Raw genomic sequence first — 14438 nt, 5'->3', positions numbered from 1 at the left:
TCACTACTTTTGTGTATATTTGAAACTTTTCCACTTAAAAAGTCATTGATTCAAGATCAATAACATATGGAAGGCCTCATTCCTATGCTAACAGTCCTAATTCCTGTGCTGACAGAGGGTATTCTAAAGTGAGTCTTCAGGAATGTGTTTCTCTCTGTGTGTGGCAGGAAAATTTCCTAAGTAAAAAAAAAAAAAAAAAAAAGGAAAAAGTTACACTGTGTAAGTGTAAAACCCAAGTGCTTGTTCAGGGTATGCAGGGATCACTCGGGATGGACAAAGTCATTCCGGTTGTAATCATGACCCATCAAAAAGGAAAGGGGAACTTTGGGTGGGCCTTAAAGGGTGAGTGACATCTGTCTTGTGGAAAGGGAGAGAATGCTTTTCAGGCCTGGTGTTTCCAGGACAAAAGCCCCAAAGCAGGCTTCTTCTGTGAAAAGCTTGGGTGTAACTGAATCTTGGAGAAAGACTTGGAGGTGCGATAGAGTGTTGCAGGGCCTTGAATGTTATGCTAAGGAGTATGTAGGTTTAATCCAAAGGTGGTGGTAACCATTGGAAGATTTTCTATCAAGTGATGTATTTTAGGAGTCCAGTTTTTCCTATCAGAAAAACAACCTTCTATTTAGATGACCTTCTAGAATGCAAGAAAGAAGACCAAATCTGACCCAAGCATCACAGATTCTTGTAATCCAAGGAAACGGCATCCTTTCTTCATTCACGCAATAAACCTTTATGGAGCCCTTGCAAAGGACTGGGCATTGTGCTGGGAGCTGTAGGGAATGGATGACAAGGCATGGTGCCTGGTACATAGTAGGAGTGAAATATATTTGAATAAATAAGTCAGTAAATTCTAGAATAACAGTGGAAACTAAGGAGGCTCTGGACTTGGGACTTAGAGATAGTGCATAGAAAAAGAATGAGCTCTGGTTTTGCTTGAAAGCATCATCCAGTCATTCCTTTACACTCTGATTTGCCTCAACTTTACTTCAATGTCCAAAAGGGTAATGGTGGTAGGGGGTAGGGCATAAGGATAGCAGTGCTCAGGTAGAAAACAAAGGAGATTGTGCAAGGCAAAAAGTTCAAGAGCTACATAATCTCCTCTAGTGATTCAAATCATTGAAAATTGTAATAATAGCACATATTTACTGAACATTTTTTATGTGCTAGACCCTGTTCTAAAGGGCTTCCAGAATCTATGCTCTTAATTTGCAGTAGACCTCTTTTAATACTATCCATTTAACTGTTTTACAGGAATATATAATAGAAATGGGAGCATGGTAGATCTTAAGGACTTAAGGAGGCCAGGGGAGAGAGATGGACAATAACAGAGGAAATCATTTTACCTTATTTTATTATTTTTCAGTCTTTGAGGGATTGCAGAACGAATCCATTTCCTTGGTGCATTCATAAAATGGTTCATCTAGTGAAGACAATGAAGATTATTGACGCTGCTGCCCTGCTTTTTCTGATGTCCTGCACCAGGTAATTGTGTTTTTTAAGGTAATTTATTTACCAAAACGCTTATTAAGGGAGGAAGAGGAATAAGAGTTGTAAAAAGAAATAGCCAAACGAAAAACAAAGCTAGCACCAAATGGTAAAATTGAAACTTATTTTCTACATTATATGAAACCACATATACCATATCATAATAATGTAATTTATAAGCTGCTTTGTTAAATTCACTCCTAATTACCTTATAGTTTTTGTTGTTACTGGGAAATGTGTGAATGTGTTTAAAACCCATTTTCTGATTTTTTGCTGGTAAATGGGAACATGATTAATATTTTTACATACTGATTTTATATGCTACAGTCTTTCTGAATTCTGTTTGTTCTGATAATTTATAGATTTTCTGGGATTATATGTTAATTATATTGTGAATAATGGCAGTTTCTTGTCACTATTTCTTTTTTAGCTTTTCTTACTGTACCAGCTAGGATCTTCACTACAATGAGAAACAGTAACAGTGATAGAGGATTTTCTTCTCTTGCTTTTGAATTTACAAGGGAATTATACAAATGTTTCACGATTTTTAGATTTGCTTCTTCAGGATAAGGAAGTTCATTTCTAGGATTAGTATGCTGAGACATTTTAATTATGAAGGAATATGGAGTTTTTCTCAATTAATTTGAGAGTGTGACCATGTGATAAATTACAGTAATCAATTTCTAATGTATTTTCTGATTTTGGTTTCATCACCCTCACCATTGAATATGTTGTTTTTTAAAATTTTTGTTTTAATCTTTGTTATTTTCTTTACTTGCTTTATGTTTGCTCTTTTTCTAATTTTTCTTCTGGACTTTTAGCCCAGTAACTATCAAGTTCCTTTTCTAAAATAAGAATTTATCACTATAAATCTTCCACTACATATGATGTTAAAAGAATTTTGCAGATTTTTATATGTAGTATTTTATTGTCATTCAATTGTAATTTCTCTTATGATTTCTTTTCTGACTCATGAATTTGTTTAATTTACAAACACATGGGGCTCTTTTGTAAAAATCAGATTGTGAAATCATTAGTCCAATTACCATTAAACTTCATCTTATTTTTTGCTTTAAAATGTTTTTTTTATCTTTCTGATAAGAAAAAGCAAAATTATGTATGAGCTTCTCATTCCAAAAGATTTTGGCCATATAAGACATTTCTTTCATTAACTACATAGAAATATATGTGCATGTTTTTGAATGATGGAATTATTCCTGATATTTATATTTGAGTTTTTAAACTATTTGTATGTTTTTTTTTGTTATTGTTTTTTTTAATCTCAAGTTTTTATTTAAATTCCTGTTAGTTAACATATAGTAAAACATTAGTTTCAGGAGAAGAATTTAGTGGTTCATCACTTACATATAATACCCAGTGCTCATCACAAGTGCTCTCCTTAATACCCATCAACCATTTAGCCCATACCCCACCCACCTCCATCAACCCTCAGATTATTCTCTGTAGGTAAGAGTCTCTTATGGTTTGCTTCCCTCTCTCTTTTTTTTTTCTCCCTTCCTCTCTGTTCGTCTGTTTTCTTTCTTAAATTCCACATATGAGTGAAATCAAATGGTATTTGTCTTTCTCTGACTTATTTCACTTAGCATAATATACTGTAGCACCATCTACATCATTGCAAATGGCAAGATTTCATTCTTTTTGATAGCTGAGTGATATTCCATTATGTGTATATATATATATATATATATATATATACCACATCTTCTTTATCCATTCATCAGTAGATGGGCATTTGGGCTATTTCTATAGTTTGGCTCTTGTTGATAATGCTGCTATAAACATTGAGGATCATGTGCCTCTTTGAATCTGTATTTTTGTATCCTTTGGTTAAATACCTAGTAGTGCAATTGCTGGATCATAGGGTAGTTCTATTTTTGACTTTTTGAGGAACCTCCATACTGTTTTCCAGGGTGAATGCACCACTTTGCATTCCCACCTACAGTGTAGGAGGGTTCCCCTTGCTCCACATCCTCGCCAACACCTGTTGTTTCCTGTGTTGTTAATTTTAGCCATTCTGACAGTTGTGAGGTGGCATATCATCGTGGTTGTGGTTTGTATTTGCCTGATGATGAGTGATATTGAGCATCTTTTCATGTGTCTATTAGTCACCTGTATGTCTTCTTTGGAGAAATATCTGTTCATGTCTTTTGCCCATTTTTTAACTGGATTATTTATTTTTTAGGTGTTGAGTTTGATAAGTTCTTTATAGATTTTGGATAATAGTGCTTTATCTGATATGTCCTTTGCAAAAATCTTCTCCCATACCATACATTGCCTTTTAGTTTTTATTGACTGTTCCCTTTACTGTGCAGAAGTTTTTATCTTGATGAAGTCCCAGTAGTTCATTTTTGCTTTTGTTTCCCTTGCCTTTGGAGATGTATCTAGCAAGAAGTTGCTGTGGCCAAGGTCATGGAGGTTGCTGCGTTGTTCTCCTCTAGGATTTTGATGGATTCCTGTCTCACATTGAGGTCTTTCATCCATTTTGAGTTTATCTTTGTGTATGGTATGAGAAAATGGTCCAGTTTCATTCTTCTGCATATGGCTGTCCAATTTCCCCAGCACTATTTATTGAAGAGACTGTCTTTTTTCCATTGGATATTCTTTCCTGCTTTTTCGAATATTAGTGGACCATAGAGTTGAGGGTCCATTTCTCCGAGTCTCTATTCCATTCCGTTGATCTATGTGTCTGTTTTTGTGCCGATACCATACTGTCTTGGTGATCACAGCTTCAAAATATAGCTTGAAGTCTGGAATTGTGATGTCTCCATTTTTGCTTTTATTTTTCTGGGATGTTTTGGCTATTCCAGGTCTTCTGTGGTTCCATAATTGTTCTGGCTCTGTGAAAAATGCTGGTGGTATTTTGATAGGGATTGCATTAAAAGTGTAGGTTGTTTTGGGTAGTATAGACATTTTAACCATGTTTGTTCTTTCACTCTATGAGCATGGAATGTTTTTCCATTTCTTTGTGTCCTCTTCAGTTTCTTTCATAAGTATTCTATAGTTTTCAGAGTACAGAACATTTATGTCTTTGGTTAGGTTTATTCCTAGGGATCTTATGGTTTTTGGTGCAGTTGCAAATGGGATTGATGCCTTGATGTTGGTACATTTTTGATTACTGATTTCCTTGCTGATTATGGGTCTGTTCAAATTTTCTAATTCTTCCTGTTCCAATTTTGGTAGTTCGTATGTTTCTAGGAATTTTTCCATTTCTTCCAGATTGCCCATTTATTGGCATATAACTGTTCATAATATTCTCTTATATTTCTTGTGATCTCTCCTCTTTCATTTGTGATTTTATTTCTTTGTTCCTTTCTCATTTTTTGATAAATCTGGCTAGGGGTTTATCAATTTTCTTAATTCTTTGATCTGTTCTGTGTTTTTTTTTTGTTTCTATATCATTTATTTCTGCTCTAATCTTTATTTCCCTTCTGTTGGCTTTCGGCTTTATTTCTTGCTCCTTTTGTAGCTCCTTTAGATGTAAGATTAAGTTGTGTATTTGAGACTTTTTCTTGTTTGTTGAGGTAGGCATGTATTACAATATACTTCCCTCTTAGCACTGCCTCTGCTGTGTGTTTTCATTTTCATTTGCTTCTGTGTACTTTTTTATTTTCTCTTTAATTTCCTGGTTAACCCATTCATTCTTATTAGGATGTTCTTTCACCTCCATGAATTTGTGGTCTTTCCAAATTTTTTCTGGTTTGATGCTAAATTTCGTAGCATTGTGGTCTGTTATGCACAGTATGATCTCAGTCTTTTTTGTATTTGTTGAGGACTAATTTGTGACCCAGTATGTGATCTATTCTGGAGAATGTTCTATCTGCACTTGAAAAGAATGTGTATTCTGCTACTTTAGGATGAAATGTTATGAATATATCCGTTAAGTCCATCTGGTCCAGTGTGTCATTCAAAGCCATTGTTTCATTTTTGATTTTCTGCCTAGATGATCTGTCCATCGTTCTAAGTGGGAGCACTAAAGTCCTCTAGTATTATTGTATTATTGTCAATGAGTTTGTTTATGTTTGTTTGATTTACATATTTGGGTCCCAAATTGGGGGCATAAATATTTACAATTGTTAGAAATTCTTGTTGGATAGATCCCTTAATTATGATATAGTGCCCTTCTTCATCTCTTCTCACAGTCTTTGGTTTAAAATCTAGTTTTCTGATATAAGTATTGCCACTCTGGCTTTCTTTTGACATCCATTAGCATGATGAAAGACTCTCCATCCCCTCACTTTCAATCTGCAGGTGTCTTTAGTTGTAAAATGAGTCTCTTTTAAGCAGCATTTAGATAGGTCTTGTTTTTTTTTATCCATTCTTATGCCTTTTGTCTTTTGATTGGAGAATATAGTCCATGTACATTCAGATTGACTATTGATAGATATGAATTTAGTGCCATTGTATTAACTGTAAAGTTGGTATTTCTGGGTGTTTTTTTTTTAAGATTTTATTTATTTATTAATGAGAGACAGAGAGAGGCAGAAGGAGAAGCAGGCTCTCTGCCGAGCAGGGAGCCCGATGGGGGACTCAATCCCAGGACCCTGGGATCATGACCTGAGCCGAAGGCAGACACTTAACCATCTGAGCCACCCAGGCGCCCTGGTATTTCTGGGTATTTTCTCTGTTACTTTCTAGTCTTTGTTGCTTTTGGTCTTTTTTTCTCCACTCAAACAGTCCCCCTTAAAATTCCTTTCACAGCCGGCTTAGTGGTCATGAACTCCTTTAGTTTTTGTTTGTCTGGGAAACTTTATCTCTTCTTCTATTCTGAATGACAGCATTAATGGATAAAGAATTCTTGGCTGCATATTTTTCCCATTCAGCACATTGAATATATCATGCCACTCTCTTCTGGCCTGTTAAGTTTCTGTGGATCCATCTGATGCAAAGCTGATTTGTTTTCTCTTCTAGGTTAAGGAATTTTTTTCCCTTGCTGCTTACAAGATTCTTCCCTTATCTGTGTATTTTATAAATTTCACCGTGCTATATCTTGGTGTTGGCTTGCTTTTGTTGATTTTGATGGTAGTTCTTTGTGCCTCCTGGATTTCGATATCTGTGTCCTTCTCCAGATTAGGAAGTTTTCAGCTATAATTCCCTCAAATAAACCTTCTGCCCCTTTTCCCTTCTCTTCTTCTGGGACTGCTATGATACAAATGTTATTACACTTTATGGAGTCACTGAGTTCCCTAAGTCTACATTTGTGATCCAGTATTTTTCTTTCCTTCTTCTTTTCAACTTCATTATTTTCCATAATTTTATCTTCTATATGACTGATTTCATTTCTCAGCTTCTTCTGTCCTTGTGGTCATTACATCCAGTTGGTTGTGCATCTTGGTTATAGTTTTTTTATTTCTGCCTGACTAGTTTGTAGATCTTTTATCTCTGCTGTAAAGTATTCCCTAGTGTATTCTATGCTTTTTTTCTCAAGTCCAGCTAGCATCCTTAAGATTGTTGTTCAGGCATATTACTTATAACTGTTTTGATTAGATCACTGGCCATTACCTCTTGGTCTTTCTTGTGAGATAGATTCCTCTGTCTTGACATTTTGCTTAGATCTCTGTCTTCTGTGTGTTCAGAAAGACTATTACATTTCCTGCTCCTGAGAGTAATGGCTAAATTAAGAAAGATCATATACTGTCCAGAGCTTGGCACTTCAGGAAGTTTTTTTTGGTGTATTTTGTGTGTACTCTGCTGCTGTGTTTTGGCTGCTCCTTCACTTAGGTCAGTCCTCTGCAGAGTTTCTCCTTGCCTACAGTGGGGAGTGTTTGGATGTTGGACATTGTGTGGTGGGTTTTAACTAGGTGTGTTTTGATGTGCTTGTTAAAAATGGCTAGATCCTATTTCCCGCAAAGCTGAAGTTTTCTAGTACTCTATGGTCAGTAGACTTTGTTTGTGCAGGGGGTTTGTGCTGGTCTTCTGGGGGGAGGGGCCTGCTGCACTGGTTCTCAGGTGGACTTGGCCTAGTGGAGATGCATCTGCAAGGTACAGTGGGGTGGGGATTGTTATAAGCAACTGCAGCTTCCTCTGGGGGTGCTGTGTTGTTCACTGAAGTCTGTCTGTGCTGATGGATGGGAGGGAAATGGCCTCACCCCATTCTCATGTCCCCAAAGAGGGGAGTTCATGCCTGCTCCTGTTCAGGAAGCCCTCACAGAAGAGCGAACTATCTCCCCCTGTATGTCCCAAGATTCCATCAGAACCCTGTCTGTGTCTGTGCCATCCACCTGCCTGGTGGCACAGTGTTCTGTGTTTTATTTCAAGGGTGAGGCAGGGTTTCAAAACTCTAACAAATTTTAGGAACCTGGCAAGGTGCAAACCCACATTGATTCTCTGGGGAAGGTCTCGCCACACTGTGGCTCCGGTCAGTTTGTCCCAGAAAAGCAGCTGCGTGACTGTGCAGGGGTTCGGCATTTATGGTAGACCTCAGCCAAAAGCCGGCATCCAAGTTAGCTGCCTTCAGCAGGTTCCTTTGCTAGTTTGCTAATTAACAGTGCTGCTCAATGGTGCCCATTGTTTCATCCTATCTCAGGATATGCCACCTCTCCCACATGCACTCCAAAGAGGGGAACTGTCTCTCCCAGTGCAAATGAGGGTGTCCTCAGACCATGCTGTCCACTTCTGGGCCTCTACCTTCTTCCCTAGACGAACACTACTGTACCCACCTGGCACAACCCCAGCGATGGTGCAGACTTCTGAAACTTCAGACTTTGAGCTCCACTGCTTGTAAAAACAAAAAATAATCAGCCCCTCTCCTTTTCACAGTCAGTGGTTTTGGGGAAGTGTGTTTCTTGTGTAATCCCCTGTGTGTTGGTTTCTCTCTCTCTCTTTCTCTCTCGATCCTCGCTCTGTGATAAGGCCTCCCTCCCTTCTGAAGCACCTGCAATTCTCTTCTCCACCAAATCAACTGTCTGCAGCTCCTACCTTCCATGATGTGGCTGCTTTTCTCCCTCTACATGTGCAGTTTGTTCTCAGTCCTCAGAGCAATTTCTTGGGTGTTCAGAATGATTTTATATTTATTTGTGTTCAAGGGACAAGGCAAGCATAGGGTCCCCCAACTACTCCACCATCTTAACTCATCCTCCTCTAAACTTTTTATTTTGATCTAATTCTACAATTCAAAAAAATTGTTAGAAAAAAATAGAACATTACAAAGAACTCCCATATACTCTACCCAGATCCACCAGTTAACATTTATCTATGTTTGCTTTTTTTATTCTCTGTTTCTTTTTCTCCTTCTCATCCCCCTTCTCCCTCTCCCTGCTCTTTTTTCCTTTCCTCCTCCCCCACCCATCTCCTCTCCTCTACCTTCCCCTCTTCCTCTGCCCTTCCCCCTCTTCCTCTCTCTCTCTGAGCTATTTAAGAGTTCCTAGCAGATATCATGCTCGTTTACTGGGAAATACTTCAGTGCATATTTCCTCAGAAGGATGACTTTCTCTTAAATAATCTCACTACATGTGTCAAAATAGAAATTTGACATTGTTCCAGTTTTTGTTTCATAAACCTTTATTTTCAAGATTATCCAATTATAATCAATGAAAAAGGGATGTGTTTGGAAGAACATATATTTCAAATGGACAATGCAAGCTATATTAATAGTTCTTTTTTGTCTAGCTTTATTGAAATATATTTGGCATATAACATTGTTGCAAGTTTAAGGTATACAGTAAGGTGATTTGCTCTATCTATATATTACAAAATAATTACCACAACAAGTTTTCACAGTCATTTCACACAGTTACCCTTTTTTTTTCTCTGTGGTGAGAACTTTTTTTTTTTAATTATTTTTTTAGAGAAAGAGAGCACGCGAGCGGGAGGGGCAGAGAGAAAGGGAGAGAATTTTAAGCAGGCTCCATGCTCAGCACAGAGCCCAGTGCAGGGCTCAATCTCCTGACCCTGAGATCATGACCTCAGCCGAACTCAAGAGTTGGACGCTTAACTGACTGAGCCAACCAGGTGACCACTGTGTGGTGAGAACTGTTAATATCTACTTTCAGCAACTTTCAAGCATACAATATAGTATTGTTAATTATAGTCATTAAACTACAATGTTAACTATACTATAACTATAATTGTAACAAATGAGTACTATAACTATATCATTATCTATAGTATAATGTATATCATGCTATATATGTATTAGATATCCAGAACTTATTCATGTTACAACTGAAAGTTTATACCCTTTGACCACTTTCACCAATTTCTCCCACCCTCCAATCTCTGGAAACTACCAATGTACTCTCTGTATTTATGAGTTTGTTTTCTTTTTAGTAAGATTCCATGTATAAGTAAGATTATGTAGTGTTTTTCTCTATCTAACATAATTCACTTAGTATAATGCCCTCAAGTTTTATCCTTTGGGTTGGAAATGGCAGGATTTCTTATGGATGAGTAATATATCATTTTATATTTACATTGTGTTTTCTTTATCTTTTCATCTGTCAGTGGAGACCTAGGTTGTTTCCATGTCTTGCTTATTGTAAATAATGATGCAGTGAACTGGGGGTGCAGATGTCTCTTCAAGAATAGTGATTTTATTTCTTTCATATATATACCTAAAGGGGACTTGCTGAATCATATAATAATAGTTAATTTTGTTTCTTTTCAAATTTTTATTTAAATTCTAGTTAGTCAACATATAGTACAGTATTGGTTTCAGGAATACAATATAGTGACTCATTACTTACATACAGTACCCAGTGCTCATATAACAAGTGCCCATACCCCACTACCTCCTCCATCAGCCTTCAGTTTGTTCTCTATCTTTAATTTGTTTCCCTCTTTCTTTTTATTTTTTATTGCCCCTCCCATATGTTCAACTGTTTTGTTTCTTAAATTCCACATCTGAGTGAAATCATATGTTATTGGTCTTTCTCTGACTGACTTATTTCATTTAGCATAATATACTCTACCTCCATTCACGTCATTGGAAATGGCAAGATTTCATTCTTTTTGATGGGTAAATACTATTCCATTGTGTGTATGTATGTGTGTATATATGTACACACACACACACACACCACATCTTCATTATCCATTCATCAGTCAATGGACATTTGGACTCATTCCATAGGTTGGCTATTGTTGATAATGCTGCTATCAACATCAGAGAGCATGTGTCCCTTTGAATCTGTATTTTTCTATCCTTTGGTTAAATACCTAGTAGTGCAATTGCTGGATCATAGGGGAGTTCTATTTTCAAACTTTTGAGGAACCTCCGTACTGTTCTCCTGAGTGACTGCACAACTTTGTATTCCCACCAGTAGTACAGGAGTGTTCCTCTTTCTTCACAGCCTTACCAACACCTGTTGTTTTTTTGTGTTGTTAATTTTAGCCATTCTGACAGGTGAGAGGTGATATCATAGTGATTTTGATTTGTGTTTCCCTGATGATGAGTGATGCTGAGCATTTTTAATGTGTCTGTTGGCCATCTGGATGTCTTCATTGGAAAAGTGTCTATGTCTTTTGCCCATTTCTTAACTGGATCAATTGTTTTGTGGGTATTGAGTTTGATAAGTTTTTTATAGATTTTGAATACTAACCCTTTATTGTCTGTCATTTGCAAATATATTCTCCCATTCTGTAGGCTGCCATTTAGTTCTCTTGATTTTTTCCTTTGCTGTGGAGAAGCTTTTTATCTTGAAGTCCCATTAGTTCATTTTTACTTTTATTTCCCTTGCTTCTGGTGATGTGTCTAGTAAGAATTTTCTATGCCTAGGGTCAGAGGGTGCTGCCTGTGTTCTCTAAGATTTTGATAGGTTCCTATCTCACATTTAGGTCTTTCATCCATTTTGATTTATTTTTATGTATTGTATAAGACAGTGGGCCAGTTTCATTCTTCTGCATGTGGCTGTCCAATTTTCTTAACACCATTTTTTGAAGAGACTGTCTTTTTTCAATTGGATGTTCTTTCCTGCTTTGTCGAAGATTAGTTGACCATAGAGTTGAGGGTCCATTTCTGGGTTTTCTATTCTGTTCAATTGATCTATGTGTCTGTTTTTGTGCCAGTACCACACTGTCTTGATGGCTACAGCTGTGTAATACAGCTTGAAGTCTAGAATTGTGATGCCTCTCATTTTGGCTTTCTTTTTCAACATTCCTTTGGCTATCCTGGGACTTTTGTGGTTCCATACAAATTTTATGATTGTTTGTTCCAGCTCTGTGAAAAATGTTGAGGGTATTTTGATAAGGATTGCATTGAATGTGTACATTGCTGTGGGTACTATAGACTTTATTTATTTATTTATTTATCAGAGAGAGAGAGAGAGAGAGAGAGAGAGCACAAGCAGGGGGAGGGGCAGAGGGAGAAGGGAGAAGCAGACACCTCGCGGAGCAGGGAGCCTGAAGCAGGGCTTGATCCCAGGACCCTAGGATCATGATCACAGCCAAAGGCAGACGCTTAACCGACTGAGCCACCCAGGCGCCCTAGTATAGACACTTTAACAATGTTCTTCTAGTCCCTGAATGTGAAATGCTTTTCCATTTCTTTGTGTACTCTCCAATTTTTTTCATAAGTGTTCTGTAGTTCTCAGAGTATAAATCCTTGAACTCTTTGGTTAAGTTTCATCCTACGTATCATATGGTTTTTGGTGCAATTGTAATGTGATCGATTCCTTGATTTCTTTTTCTCTTTCTTCATTATTGCTGTATAGAAATGCAACAGATTTCTGTATGTTGATTTCATATCCTATGATTTTGCTGAATTCATATATTAGTTCTAGCAGTTTTTTGGTGGAGTCTTTCACATAGAGTATCATGTTGTCTGCAAATACTGAAAGTTTGACTTCTTCCTTACCGATTTGGATGCCTTTTTATTTCTTTTTCTTGTCTGACTGCTGAAGCTATGTTTTCCAGTACTATGTTAAATACGGTGAGAGTGGAAATCTGTATCTTGTTCCTGACCATAGAGGAAACGCTCTCAGTTTTTCCCCTTTGAGGATGATGTTAACTGTGGGCCTTTTGTATATGGCCTTTATGATGTTGAGGTATGTTTCTTCTATCCCTACTTTGTTGAGTGTTTTTATTAAGAATTGCAGCTGTATTTTGTCATGCTTTTTCTGCCTCTATTGACAGGATTATCTGGTTCTTATCCTTTCGTTTATTAATGTGTTGTATCACATTGATTGATTTTTTGGATATTGAACCACCCCTGCAACCCAGGAATAAATTCCAGTTGATCGTGGTAAATAGTCCTTTTAATGTACTGTTGGATTTGATTTGCTAGTACCTTCTTGAGAATTTTTGCATCCATATTCACCAGGGATATTGGCCTGTAATTCTCCTTTTTACTGGAGTCTTTTTCTGGTTTTGGAATCAAGGTAATGCTAGCCTGTAGAAGGAATGTGGAAGTTTTCCTTTCATTTCTATTTTTTGGAACAATTTGAGAATTATAGATACTATCTCTTCCTTAAATGTCTGGTGGAATTCCTCTGGGAAGCCATCTCTCTCTGGTCTTGTTTGTTGGGAGATTTTTAAATACTTTCAAAGTTTTCAGTATTCTTTCAATTTCTTTCCTGGTTATGGGTCTTTTCAAATTTTCTGTTTCTTCTGTTTCAGTTTCAGTAGTTTTTATGTTTCTAGCAATTTGTCCATTTCTTCCAGATTGCCCATTTTGTTGGCATACAATTTTTCATAATATAATCTATGATTATTTGTATTTTTGTGGTGTTGGATACTATCTTTCTTTCATGATTTTTTTCCTATTTGGGTCCTTTATCTTTCCTTTTTGATAAGTCTGGCTAGGCACTTATCAATTTTATTTTTTTTTTTCAAAGAACCATCTCTTACTTTCTTTCCTCTGTTCTACTTGGGTTCTTTCTTGTTTATTTGTTTCTGTATGATTTATTTCTGCTCTAATCATTGTTATTTCCCTTATTCTCCTGGCTTTAGGCTTTATTTGCTGGTCTTTTTCTAGCTCCTTTAGATGTAAGTTTAGGTAGTGTATTTGCTTCTTGAGATAGGCCTGTATTGCAGTATACTTTCCTCTTAGGACTGCCTTTGGTACATCCCAAGGTTTTGGACTGTTATGTTTTCATTTTCATTTGCTTCCATGTACTTCTTTAATTTCCTGGTTGACTCATTCATTCTTAAGTAAGATGTTCTTTAACCTCTATGTATCGATGGTCTTTTTATAGTTTTTCTTGTGGTTGACTTCAGCTTTTATAAAGTTGTCGCCGGGGGAGGCCTGGGTGGCTCAGTTGTTAAGTGTCTGCCTTCAGCTCAGGTCATGATCCCAGAGTCCTGGGATTGAGCCCCTCATCGGGCTCCCTGATCAGCAGGAGACATGCTTCTCCCTCTCCCACTCCCCCTGCTTGTGTTCTCTCTCTCTCTGTTTCTTTCTCTGTCAGATAAATAAAGTCTTTAAGAAAAATAAAGTTGTTGCCTGAAAATATGTATGATATGATATTGAACTTTTTGTTCTTGTTGAGACCTGATTTGTGACCCAGTATGTGTTTAAAATGAGTCTCTTGTAAGTAGCATATAGATGGGTCTTTTTTTTAATCCATTCTGTTACCCTGTATCTTTTGATTGGAACATTTAGTCCATTTACATTCAGTGATTATTGAAAGATACGAATTTAGTGCTATTGTGTTATCTGTATTGTTGGTATTTCTGATGATGTTCTCTGGTCCTTTCTAGTCTTTGTTGCTTTTGGTCTTTTTTTCTACACTGACAGTCCCTTAAAATTTCTTGCACTGCTGGCTTAGTGGTCACTAACTCCTTTAGTTTTTGTCTGTCTGGGAAACTCTCTCTCCTATTCTGATTGATAGCCTTGCTGGGTAAAGAATTCCTGGCTGCATATTTTTGACATTTAGCACATTGAATGTTTCCTGCCACTGCCTTCTGGCCTTCCAGGTTTCTCTGGACAGATCTGTTGTGAACCTGATCTGTTTCTCCTTGTAGGTTAAGGACTTTCTTTTCCCTTGCTGTTTTCAGGATTC

At 37.0% G+C, this 14438-nt stretch overlaps 1 protein-coding gene across 5 annotated transcripts in view; it reads left to right on the top strand.

Moving 5' to 3' along the window:
- NBDY (negative regulator of P-body association) overlaps positions 1–14438 on the top strand; it is a 278753-nt gene that overhangs the window by 716 nt on the left and 263599 nt on the right. The window contains exons 2-3 of one of the 5 annotated variants that reach the window (XM_027608155.2): positions 1361–1479; positions 9288–9336. The gene's annotated coding sequence lies outside the window, so the exon portion shown is untranslated. The other 4 variants (XM_027608157.2, XM_027608154.2, XM_035725505.1 and 1 more) reach the window with 4 other exon arrangements.

Source organism: Zalophus californianus, chromosome X, assembly GCF_009762305.2.
Source record: "Zalophus californianus isolate mZalCal1 chromosome X, mZalCal1.pri.v2, whole genome shotgun sequence".
In the NCBI taxonomy this organism is placed as follows: domain Eukaryota; kingdom Metazoa; phylum Chordata; class Mammalia; order Carnivora; family Otariidae; genus Zalophus; species Zalophus californianus.
Note: the sequence above shows the minus strand (reverse complement) of the source record. Positions and strands in the feature narration are given on the sequence as shown.